General features: G+C 37.0%; 1 long non-coding RNA gene across 1 annotated transcript in view; it reads left to right on the top strand.

The window, feature by feature from the left end:
• The window catches only part of LOC129060090 (uncharacterized), a 32,089-nt gene extending 20,233 nt beyond the window's left edge, over positions 1–11,856 (top strand). Inside the window, exon 3 of the long non-coding RNA XR_008526502.2 lies at positions 11,617–11,856. This is a non-coding gene — a long non-coding RNA (uncharacterized LOC129060090). The remainder of the gene's footprint in view (positions 1–11,616) is intronic.
• The last annotated feature ends 894 nt before the right edge of the window (positions 11,857–12,750 follow it).

Here is a 12,750-nt window from a genome sequence, read left to right as displayed (position 1 = left end):
TTCAGCAGGAGCAACCAGATGAATTGACTTCTCTATATCCCCATATTAGCCACAAGCTAGGCAGCAGCCTGCAGGTGGGAGCAATGCCCATGGATGCATGGGTCAGTGTGCTACATACAGTAAGTACACGATGGTACCAGTTCCTGGTGAGAGGACACAGATGAATAGAAAAGAGACTGAAATGATATACAATAAGCCAGTAACTAATGTTGCCACTAGAGATGGGGTTAGAGGAAATAGTTTTGTCTACATTATATGAATCTTTCACAATAAAAATGTATTCATATACTACTTGTATAATTAGAAATATATTTGAAAATGAATAATTTTGTATAGGAAATATACGTTTGACTCCATGCAATAAATACTGACATCAGCATCAAAATAAAACATTTCTAAAAATCACCTGGAAATGAAAATACAGTCTTCTAGATAACTCCTGTATCAAAGAGGAAAAAAGAATGCTGATAACATAATATAATCTTGTGAATTGTAACCAAATCTTACCTTATGAAAAATTTTGCTTAAAATAACATAAATGTATAACTCAGGAAATTAAAAAGAAGAAAATAAATCAAAAGAAAGTAAAGAAAAGAATGCAAAAGCAATGACTTACATATGAGAAAGCCAAACATTACAATTTATTGATAAAAACAGTAATCTTGTATTTGAAAAGTTATAAAAACAAAACAAACCAATCAATCCCTTTCAAGTCTAGCCAAAGGAAACCTAAGAGAACACAAATACAATATTAGAAAACAGAAAAGGTATAATCAAAGGAAATTATAATTTTTAAATAAAATTTTTGTACTTTTCTGAGTATAAAATTTTAAAATAGTTATTTTTAAGGAAACTACAAACAACCAATTTGCCTGAATAAAATATAGGAAGCCAAAAAATCAATGTGCATAGAACAGTTGAAAGTTTTGTAAAAAAAATACTGTAAAATGGCTCTGGGCCATGTTGGTTTTCTCAGAAATTTTTACCAAATACTGACGTATAGTTAAGTTCTGTAGTACTTAATTGTTACAAAACTATAGAAATCATAACTTTGATACAATAAACCTGATAAATATGTCACAAAACCATGGGCCAATCTATCTAATAAGCACAAATAAAAAGTCTGTTATGAAATATCAAATCCAACAGTATACTAAAAGAGCAATACACTTTATCTGATCAAATTTATTCAACAGTACAAAAATTGTTCAAAGTTAGGAAATATGCTAATGTAATCTTGGTAGATGCTAAAGGACATTTTATAAATGTTAACGTTACTTTTGATTAAAATTCCTAGTGTGCCAAGGGAAAAGCAGACTTTCTTAACTTGGTAACAAGTATTTTTTAGAAATCCAAACCCAATATAATACTTAATAATGAAATACCAAAAATAATCACATTAAAATGATAAATAAGAGGACATGGGAGCACAAGAAGAAAAACCAGGGACTCTTCCAAGATGGCCTAATAGGAACAACTCTGGTCTGCAGCTCCCAGTGGGAGCGACGCAGAAGATGGGTGATTTCTGCATTTCCAACTGAGGTATCTGGTTCATCTCATTGAGACTGGTTGGACAGTGGATGCATCCCACAGAGGGCTAGCTGAAGGAGGGTGGGGCATCGCCTCACCTGGGAAGCACAAGGTGTCAGGGTATTTCCCTTTCCTAGCCAAGGGAAGCCATGAGAGACTGTGCCGGGAGGAACAGTACACTTCTGCCCAAATACTGCGCTTTTCCCATGGTCTTCACAACTGGTAGACCAGGAGATTCCCTCCAGTGGCTGGCTCAGTGGGTCCCATGCTCACAGAGTCCAGCAAGCTAAGATCCATTGGCTTGAAATTCTCACTGCAAGGGCAGCAGTCTGAAATTGACCTGGGATGCTGGAGCTTGGCAGGGGGAGGGGCATCCACCATTGCTGAGGCTTGAGTAGGCAGTTTTATGCTCATAGAGTAAACAAAGCTGTCAGGAAGCTCGAACTGGGTGGAGGCCATTTAAGCTCAGCAAGGCTGACTGCCTCTCTAGGTTTCACCTCTGTGGGCACAGCATATCTGAACAAAAGGCAGTAGCCCCAGTCAGGGCCTTATAGATAAAACCCTCATCCCCTGGGACAGAGCACGTGGGGGAAGGGGCAGCTGTAGGCACAGCTTCTCCAGACTTAAATGTCCCTGCCTGACAGCTCTGAAAAGAGCAGTGGCTCACCCAGCATGGTAGTCGAGCTCTGATAATGGATGGACTGCCTCCTTAAGTGGGTCCCTGACACCCATGTACCCTGCCTGGGAGACACCTCCCAGTAGGGTCCGAGAGACACCTCATTAAGGAGAGCTCTTGCTGGCATCTGGTGTGTGCCCCCCTGGGACAAAGCTTCCAGAGGAAGGATCAGGCAGCAATATTTGCTCTTCTGCAGCCTCCGCTGGTGATACCCAGGCAAACAGGGTCTAGAGTGGACCTCCAGCAAACTCCAACAGATCTGAAACTGAGGGACCTGACTGTTAGAAGGAAAACTAAGAAACAGAAAGTAATAGCATCAGCATCAACAAAAAGGACATCCACACCAAAACCAACATCAAGACCAAAGGTAGATAAAAGACCAAAGGTAGATAAAACCACAAAGATGGGGAGAAACCAGAGCAGAAAGGCTAAAAATTCCAAGAACCAGAATGCCTCTTCTCCTCCAAAGGATCACAACTCCTTGCCAGCAAGGGAACAAAACTGGATGGAGAATGAGTTTGATGTGTTGACAGAAGTAGGATTCAGAAGGTGGGTAATAACAAACTTCTCCAAGCTAAAGGAGCATGTTCTAACCCATCACAAGGAAGCTAAGAACCTGGAAAAAAGGTTAGAGGAACGGCTAACTAGAATAAGTAGTGTAGAGAAAAACATAAATTACCTGAGGGAGCTGAAAAACACAGCACGAGAACTTCATGAAGCATACAAAAGCTTCAATAGCTGATTAGATCAAGTGGAAGAAAGGATATCAGTGATTGAAGATCAAATTAATGAAATAAAGTGAGAAGACAAGATTAGAGAAAAAAGAGTGAAAAGAAATGAATAAAGCCCCCAAGAAATATGGGACTATGTGAAAAGACCAAATCTACATTTGATTGGTGTACCGGAAAGTGACGGGGAGAATGGAACCAAGTTAGATAACACTCTTCAGGATATTATCTAGGAAAACTTTCCCAACCTAGCAAGACAGGCCAAGATTCAAGTTCAGGAAATACAGAGAATACCACAAAGATACTCCTCGAGAAAAGCAACCCCGTCATATAATAATCAGATTCACCAAGGTTGAAATGAAGGAAAAAATGTTAAGGGCAGCCAAAGAGAAAGGTTAGGTTACCCACAAAGGAAAGCCCATCAGACTAACAGCGGATCTCTTGGCAGATACCCTACAAGCCAGAAGAGAGTGGGGGCCAATATTCAACATTCTTAAAGAAAAGAAATTTCAATGCAGAATTTCATATCCAGCCAAACTAAGCTTCACAAGGGAAGGAGAAATAAAATCCTTTATAGACAAGCAAATGCTGAGAGATTTTGTCACCACCACGCCTGCCTTACAAGAGCTCCTGAAGGAAGCACTAAATATGGAAAGGAACGATGGGTACCAGCCACTGCAAAAACATGCCAAATAGTAAAGTCAATTGACACTATGAAGAAACTGCATCAACTAATGGGCAAAATAAGCAGCTAGCATCATAATGACAGGATCAAATTCACACATAATAATATTGACCTTAAATGTAAATGGGCTAAATGCCCCAATTAAAAGACACAGACTGGCAAATTGAATAAAGAGTCAAGACCCATCGGTGTGCTGTATTCAGGAGACCCATCTCATGTGCAAAGACACATATAGGCTCAAAATAAAGGGATGGAGGAAGATCTACCAAGAAAATGGAAAGCAAAAAAAAGCAGGGGTTGCAGTCCTAGTCTGTGATAAAACAGACTTTTTTTTATTATTATACTTCACGTTCTAGGGTACATGTGCACAAAATGCAGGTTTGATACATAAGTATACATGTGCCATGTTGGTTTGCTGCACACATCAACTTGCGGCACTATTCACAATAGCAAAGATAAAACAGACTTTAAACCAACAAAGATCAAAAGAGACAAAGAAGGCCATTACATAGTGGCAAAGGGATCAATTCAACAAGAAGAGCTAACTATCCTAAATATATATACACCCAATACAGGAGCACCCAGATTCATAAAGCAAGCACTTAGAGACCTACAAAGAGACTGAGACTCCCACACAATAATAGTGGGAGACTTTAACATCCCATTGTCAATATTAGACAGATCAACAAGACAGAAATTTAACAAGGATATCCAGGACTTGAACTCAGCTCTGGACCAAGCAGACCTAATAGACTTCCACAGAACACTCCACCCCAAATCAACAAAATATATGTTCTTCTCAGCACCACATCGCACTTATTCTAAAATGGACCAGTAGGAGTGTTTGGAAGTAAAACACTCCTCAGCACATGTGAATAACAGAAATCACAACAAACTGTCTTTCAGACCACAGTGCAATCAAATTAGAATTCAGGATTAAGAAACTCACTCAAAACCACTCAACTACATGGAAACTGAACAACTTGCTCCTGAATGACTACTGGGTAACTAATGAAATGATGGCAGAAATAAAGATGTTCTTTGAAACCATTGAGAATGAAGACACAACGTACCAGATTCTCTGGGACACATTTAAAGCAGTGTTTAGAGGGAAATTTATAGCACTAAATGCCATCAAGAGAAAGTAGGAAAGATCTAAAATCGACACTCTAACATCACAGTTAAAAGAACTAGAGAAGCAAGAGCAAACAAATTGAAAAGCTAGCAGAAGACAAGAAATAACTAAGATCAGAGCAGAACCGAAGGAGATAGAAACACAAAAAAACCTTCAAAAAAAATCAATGAATCCAGGATCTGGTTTTTTGAAAAGATCAACAAAATTCATGGACTGTTAGCAAGACTAATAAGGAAGAAAGAGAAGAATCAAATAGACGCAATAAAAAATGATAAAGGGGATATCACCACCAATCCCACATAAATACAAACTACCATCAGAAAATACTATAAACACCTCTATGCAAATAAACTAGAAAACATAGAAGAAATGGATACATTCCTGGACACATACACCCTCCCAAGACTAAACCAGGAAGAAGTCGTATCTCTGAATAGACCAATAACAGGTTCTGAAATGAGGCAATAATTAATAGCCTACCAACCAAAAAAAGGCCAGGACCAGACGGATTCACAGCCGAATTCTACCAGAGGTACAAAGAGGAGCTGGTACCATTCCTTCTGAAACTATCCCAATCAATAGAAAAAGAGGGAATCCTCCCTAACTCATTTAGGAGGCCAGCATCATCCTGATACGAAAGCCTGGCAGAGACACAACAAAAAAAGAATTTTAGGTCAGTATCCCTGATAAACATTGATGCAAAAATCCTCAATAAAATAGTGGCAAGCCGAATCCAGCAGCACATCAAAAAGCTTATCCACCATGATCAAGTCGGCTTCATCCCTGGGATGCAAGGCTGGTTCAACATATGCAAATCAATAAACGTAATCCATCACATAAACAGAACCAATGACAAAACCCACATGCTTATCTCAATAGATGCAGAAAAGACCTTCAACAAAATTCAACAGCCCTTCATGATAAAAACTTTCAATAAACTAGGTATTGATGGGACATATCTCAAAATAATAAGAGCTATTTATTACAAACCCACAGCCAATATCATACTGAATGGGCAAAAACTGGAAGCATTCCCTTTGAAAGCTGGCACAAGACAAGGACACCCTCTCTCATCACTCCTATTCAGCATAGTATTGGAAGTTCTGGCCAGGGCAATCAGACAAGAGAAATAAATAAAGGGTATTCAATTACAAAAAGAGGAAGTCAAATTGTCTCTGCAGATGACATGATTATATATTTAGAAAACTCCATCATCTCAGCCCAAATCTCCTTAAGCTGATAAGCAACTTCAGCAAAGTCTCAGGATACAAAATCAGTGTGCAAAAATCACAAGCATATCTATACACCAATTACAAGCAAATAGAGAGTGAAATAATGAGTGAACTCCCATTCACAATTGCTACAAAGAGAATAAAATACCTAGGAATGCATCTTACAAGGGATGTGAAGGAGAACTACAAATCACTGCTCAATGAAATAAAAGAGGACACAAACAAATAGAAGAACATTTCATGCTTATGGATAGGAAGAATCAATATCGTGAAAATGGCCATACTGCCTGAGGTAATTTATACCTTCAATGCTATCCCCATCAAGCTACCACTGACTTCCTTCACAGAATTGGAAAAAACTACTTTAAAGTTCATATGGAACCAAAAAAGAGCCCACATAGCCAAGGCAATTCTAAGCAAAAAGAACAAAGCTGGAGGCATCACACTACCTGACTTCAAACTGTACTACAACTCTACAGTAACCAAAACAGCATGGTACTGGTACCAAAACAGTTATATAGACCAATAGAACAGATCAGAGGTCTCAGAAATAACACCACACATCTACAACCATCTGATCTTTGACAAACCTGACAAAAACAAGCAATGGGGAAAGGATTCCCTATTTAATAAATGGTGCTGGGAAAACTGGCTAGCCATATGTAGAAAGCTGAAGCTGGATTCCTTCCTTACACCATATACAAAAATTAACTCAAGATGGATTAAAGACTTAAATGTAAGACCTAAAACCATAAAAACCCTAGAAGAAAACCTAGGCAATACCATTTAGGACCTAGGCATGGGCAAAGACTTCATGACTAAAACACCAAAAGCAATGGCAACAAAAGCCAAAATGCACAAATAGGATCTAATTATACTAAAGAGCTTCTGCACAGCAAAAGAAACTCTCAGCAGAGTGAACAGGCAACCTACAGAATTGGAGAAAATTTTTGCAATCTATCCGTCTGACAAAGGGCTAATATCCAGAACCTACAAAGAACTTCAACAAATTTATAAGAAAAAGACAACCGCATCGAAAAGTGGGTGAAGGATATGAACAGACACTCCTCAAAAGAAGACATTTATGCAGCCAACAGACATATGAAAAAATGCTCATCATCACTGGTCATTAGAGAAATGCAAATCAAAACTACAATGAGATAACATCTCTCACCAGTTAGAATGGTGATCATTAAAAAGTCAGGAAACAACAGGTGCTGGAGAGGATGTGGAGAAATAGGAATGCTTTTACACTGTTGGTGGGAGTGTAAATTAGTTCAACCATTGTAGAAGACAGTGTGGTGATTCCTCAAGGATCTAGAACTAGAAATACCATTTGACCCAGCAATCCCATTACTTAAAGGATTATAAATTATGCTGCTATAAAGACACGAGCACATGTATGTTTATTGTAACACTATTCACAATAGCAAAGACTTGGAACCAACCCAAATGCCCATCAGTAATAGACTGGATAAAGAAAATGTGGCACATATACACCATGGAATACTATGCAGCCATAAAAAAAGATGAGTTCATGTTCTTTACAGGGACATGGATGAAAGTGGAAACCATCATTCTCAGCAAACTATCACAAGGACAGAAAACCAAACACCGCATGTTCTCACTCATAAGTGGGAATTGAACAATGAGAACACATGGACACAGGGAGGGGATCATCACACACTGGGGCCTGTAGGTGGGTGGGGGACTGGGGGAGGGATAGCATTAGGAGAAATACCTAATATAAATGATGAGTTGATGGGTGCAGCACACCAACGTGGCACATGTATACCTATGTAACAAACCTGTACGTTGTGCACATGTACCCCAGAACTTAAAGTATAATATAAAAAAAAATAGAGAATGCTTTCTATTAATACTTCTATTATTCAGTAAGATTCTGGAACTTATGGCCAATAAAAGAATATAAGGAAAGGAAAAAAGTATATATTGGTTGTAAAACGTATGATTACTTACCAAAAATTATATAACTACCTTGGAGTAAAATCAAGAAAACTGTATGCTACAGCAACAGAAAGTACGAGAAGGCAGTTAATACAAGATTAATATACCAAAAATCAATAAAAGTTAGAAAATGAAGTGGGAAACAAGAATCATTAATAATGCTAATAAACATACCTAGAAATAAATCCAATAAGAAAGATGCAAGATTTTCAGTTAAACACAAAAGAAAGACTAAAATAAATGAGGAAACATAACTATATTGAGGGAAGAGTATAAAGTAGTAAGTTATAATAAAATTATTGCAATTACAATTAAAAACTAAATTAAGCATTTTCAGAACCTTGAAAAATAAGTTTAAAATTTTATTTGGAATATAATAAAGAAGTTATAATGCTATGAGCAATATGAAAATGATTAATGAAGTCTTGATCTGTAATTTATTAAAACATATTATAAAATACAGCAATTAAAACACTCTGACACTAATAGAGATAAAAATCAATATGTCAATGAGTTATTCATAATAAAAAACAGACCTTGATATATATGAGATTTACTATATAATAAAGTGATATTTCATATTAGTGGAGAAAAGACATATTGTTCAATAAATGGGCTACAAAATTTTCCTACCCAATTGGGAAGAAATGAATCTGTATTCCTACTTCAGAACCATATCCTAAAAGGTCTCTAGATTGGTTAATGTTTTAAAAATAACAAAAATAATAAATGTACCAGTGGAAAATAATTTTTATGTAAGGAACACCTTGCTAAACACATCAGATAAGTACAAACCATAAAGAAAAAGATGAATGAAATGACTATATAAACAAGATAAAAGACAGATGACAAAATGAGGGAAATTGCAATGACACCCAATATGTTAAAATTATCTTTCACAAATCTGTAAGATAAAGGAAAACACCACTACAGAAAATAAACAACAAATATAAACACAGAATTCACAAAGAAGTAGCACAGATGATCATTAAACATAGCTCTTAAAAAATATACAAACTCACTTATAATTAAGTAAAAAAAATTAGACTACAAAGACCAAAATGTATTAAAAATTTACATTGTTAGGTATGACAATAGGAAAAAATATGGACTTTAATCATTCTTGATGGAAGCATACATTGATATATTTTGTCTTTCTCTTCTAGAAATTTATTATGAAAAATATTTCTCCAAGTAATCACAGATATATGTATAATGATGCCACTTTTATTACAAGTGTGAAACTAATCCAAATCCCTATCATTGGGGGACTGGTTAAATAGATTATAATAACTCTGTATAATAGAGTGGAATACTATGTGGCTATTAAAAAGAATGAAATGACTCTGTGTGTATTGATATAGAAAGATACCCGATGTATATTGTTTAGTAAAAAGGCAAGTGCGAGTTACACATACACACACAGTATGATACATTTTTCGTAGTATATTTATGTACATATTTGCATAAACACAGTCCCAAACTTGGAAGGATGTAGACCAATTGCGATCAGTGGTTTTCTCTCAGGCATGGTGTAAGGATGGGGCGGAGATTTTCATTATTCCTTTTGAATAAATTTGTTCAATGATGCCTATGTTATTTGTACATAGAAAAAAATGAAAATGAAGAAGTATATGGTACAAATGGGGAACTCAAAGCCAAACTTGTGCCTAACTCTGACTTTAAATACCTGAAGAAAACAAATTTTGAAGGAAAATTCCTCAAGTTAGTCCTATATCTCTGGAATATGATAAGTTTCACAGAGATTTTTACGTTGTTTTCTCCACGCGTTTCTCTGTGATGATCTGCGCTGCACTGCTTGATGGAGTCCAAAGGGCTTTGCTGATGATGAGGATGCCAGAGTGTGGCGCCAGAGAGTCACCAAGCCCCAAATTAAACTTAAGAGCTATGGCAAGGTAGGACCCCCAACCAACAAATCCAGGAACCCAGGCCTGTCATAACTGCAATCTGACCTGTCAAGCCCTATTTTCTTTCACTTCTGAATACCCTTCCATTGTTCCTTGAACCACCCCTGGAGGCCACATAAGATGACAGCAGCTGCTGTCAGGGAAACCGCCCCTGGTAGCTGTAGTTTGGGGATGGGATGGGTACAGAAGAGATGCTCTGAAGACATGAAAACACCTCTTTAATGTGGCAAGACATTGACTTGTAGGGAATGGAAAGAACATGAGCAATAAACTTTGGTAGCTGTTTTGGAACACAGACCACTTGGAATGGAAACAGAAATTCCCTCAGGGAAAATCATAGCAAGTAGACTGCAGCCACAAAATAAAGAACAGCCCAGAATATACAAGTGAACATGTTTCTTCCTACTCGTAACTGTATATCTTTATAGCATCACCTTCAAGGCTAACATATTTCATTTCCTTTACTGCTTTATAATTCTTTGGAGAGCTAATTTTAAAAACAACTTTGCTGTTTACACTCTTAAAATTTTAGCACATATATGCACTCAGAAAATTGGACTAGATGGGGGAAAATCCATATGGTAGTAAAATTATTTTATAAATTATTAACTGGCTGGCATTTTTATCTAAGGATGAGAATCATGAATTTTTCTCAGCATTTCCTTTTAAAGAGGTTATAAAGTTAAGCTGTAAAAGGATTCACATCAGTCCTGCTGAAACAATGGATGATAAAGTCCAAGTAAATAGCCATTGACACAAACTTGTCTTTGTCTTTATAGGAAGGGAAATTTCAAGAATAACTCTAGAAACAAAGTAATTTTTGTAGAGTGAAGGCAAGACTGTGCATTAAAATGTGCTTTTTGTTAGGAGGTAGTCATATGGATTGGCTCTGTGTCCCCACCCAAATCTCATCTTGTAGCTCCCATAATTCCCATGTGTTGTGTGAGGGACCCAGTGGAAGATGATTGAATCATGAGGGCTGGTCTTCCCTGTGCTGTTCTTGTGATAGTGAATGGGTCTCACGAGATCTGATGGTTTTAAAACTGGGAGTTTCCCTGCACAAGTTCTCTTTGCCTGCTGCCATCCACATAAAATGTGACTTACTCCTCCTTGCTTTCCGCCATGATGTGAGGCCTCCCCAGCCACGTGAAACTGTTAAGTCCAATAAACCTCTTTCTTTTGTAAATTGCCCAGTCTTGGGTATGTCTTTATCAGCAGCATGAAAACCGACTAATACTGGTAGACTACTGGATCTAGGCCCAATTTTGTTATTTATTAATATATGGAATTGCATAGCTCATTTTGGGTAGCTTATCAAAGCCCTGAACCTCCATTTCTTTATCAAAAGATAGAATTGAAGTAGATGGTGTCAAAGGTATGACAACTCTAAGCTTTTTATAACTATCAAATATAATTGTAGATTTTTAACAAAATGCAACAGGTAGAGAGAGAGAGAGATGAAAGAAGGAAGTAAGGGGATAAATTAAATTTAAAATGATGTCAAGCATTAATTTAAAAAGTAACCTCTATTGACTTGAAAATAAATTTATTCTGTTTTTAAACACTATTTTAAAAATATGCTTTATTCACATTTATAAAATCATTTCTTCAATTAATATTATATCTGAAGTCGTAGTACATGTTATTTTTTGTTATTGAACAATTTTTGTTATGCTATAATCTGAGTGTTTGTGCCTCGAAATTCAATAGTTGAAAACTTCTCTTATGTGACAGTATTAGGAGGTGAGACCTTTGGGAAATGATTAGATCATGAAGATGGAACCCTCATGAATAGGATGTGCCTTTTACAAGAGGCCCAAGAAAGATCCCTTACCCCTTCCACCAAGTGAGGGTGGAAAAGATGCCTTCTGTGAACCAGAGTGGGCCCTCACCTGGTAGCAAATCTGCTGGCACCTTGTTCTTGAGCTTCCTGGCCTTCTGAACTATGAGAAATAAATTCATATTGCATAGAAATCACTCAGTTTATGGCATTTTTGTTATAGCAGCCTGACTAGACTAGACATTGTAGTATGTAAGCAAAATGGGCTCATTTTTATATATGACACAGACAAAAAAACATAAAACATATTACTGGAAATATACTAAAGCACTCAGATAAAATGAAATGGAAATGCTGTTTTCTCCATGAGAAAACAAAAAAGAAGAGGAAGATAATGAGGTGCCTGATTTTAAAAAAATAAACTTTTACTTTTGAATAGTTTCAGATTTACAAAAAAAAGTCACGATGATAGTACAGAAGGTGGCTATACAACCTGTACCCAGTTTCTGTTATGGTTAACATATCACATCTCTATGATTCATTTTTAACAACTAGTGAATGGTTATTGACATATTTTAATTAACTAAAGACCAAACTTTATTCAAATATTTTTACTTTTTACCTAATAACCTCTTTCTGCCCCAGGATCCAATTCAGGGTGTGACATTACATTTAGTCATCATGTCTTCTGATTTCAGTCTCTATAATTCCCAGTTCCTCACAGCTAGGACTCCTGACATCCCATATACAAGAGCAACTCCACCCCTGTGTCAGGCCATATTTAAACTGTGCTAATCCCCCAGGCAGAAGCCTCAGTATCAAGTCCCATTCTTAATATCAAGTCCCATTAGGTTTGACCCCATACTAAAAGCTACCAAGTTAGCCAGTCAGTCCCAAATTACAGGCCTTCCATGTGCTCTGTTCCAGCAGCTACTTTTCTGAGGCTAAGACCCCTTTGCTTTTAATCTGTCTGATCTAGGATCAATGTCTCCTGCTGAATTTTGACTCCTATGCTCACACCCTAGTCACACATCCTTCAGTGTCAGGCTCTTAAAAGAAGGTGGTCTTGTCCATAAGCTCAACCTTGC

Source organism: Pongo abelii, chromosome 5 (assembly GCF_028885655.2).
Source record: "Pongo abelii isolate AG06213 chromosome 5, NHGRI_mPonAbe1-v2.0_pri, whole genome shotgun sequence".
Classification (NCBI taxonomy): Eukaryota; Metazoa; Chordata; class Mammalia; order Primates; family Hominidae; genus Pongo; species Pongo abelii.
Note: the sequence above shows the minus strand (reverse complement) of the source record. Positions and strands in the feature narration are given on the sequence as shown.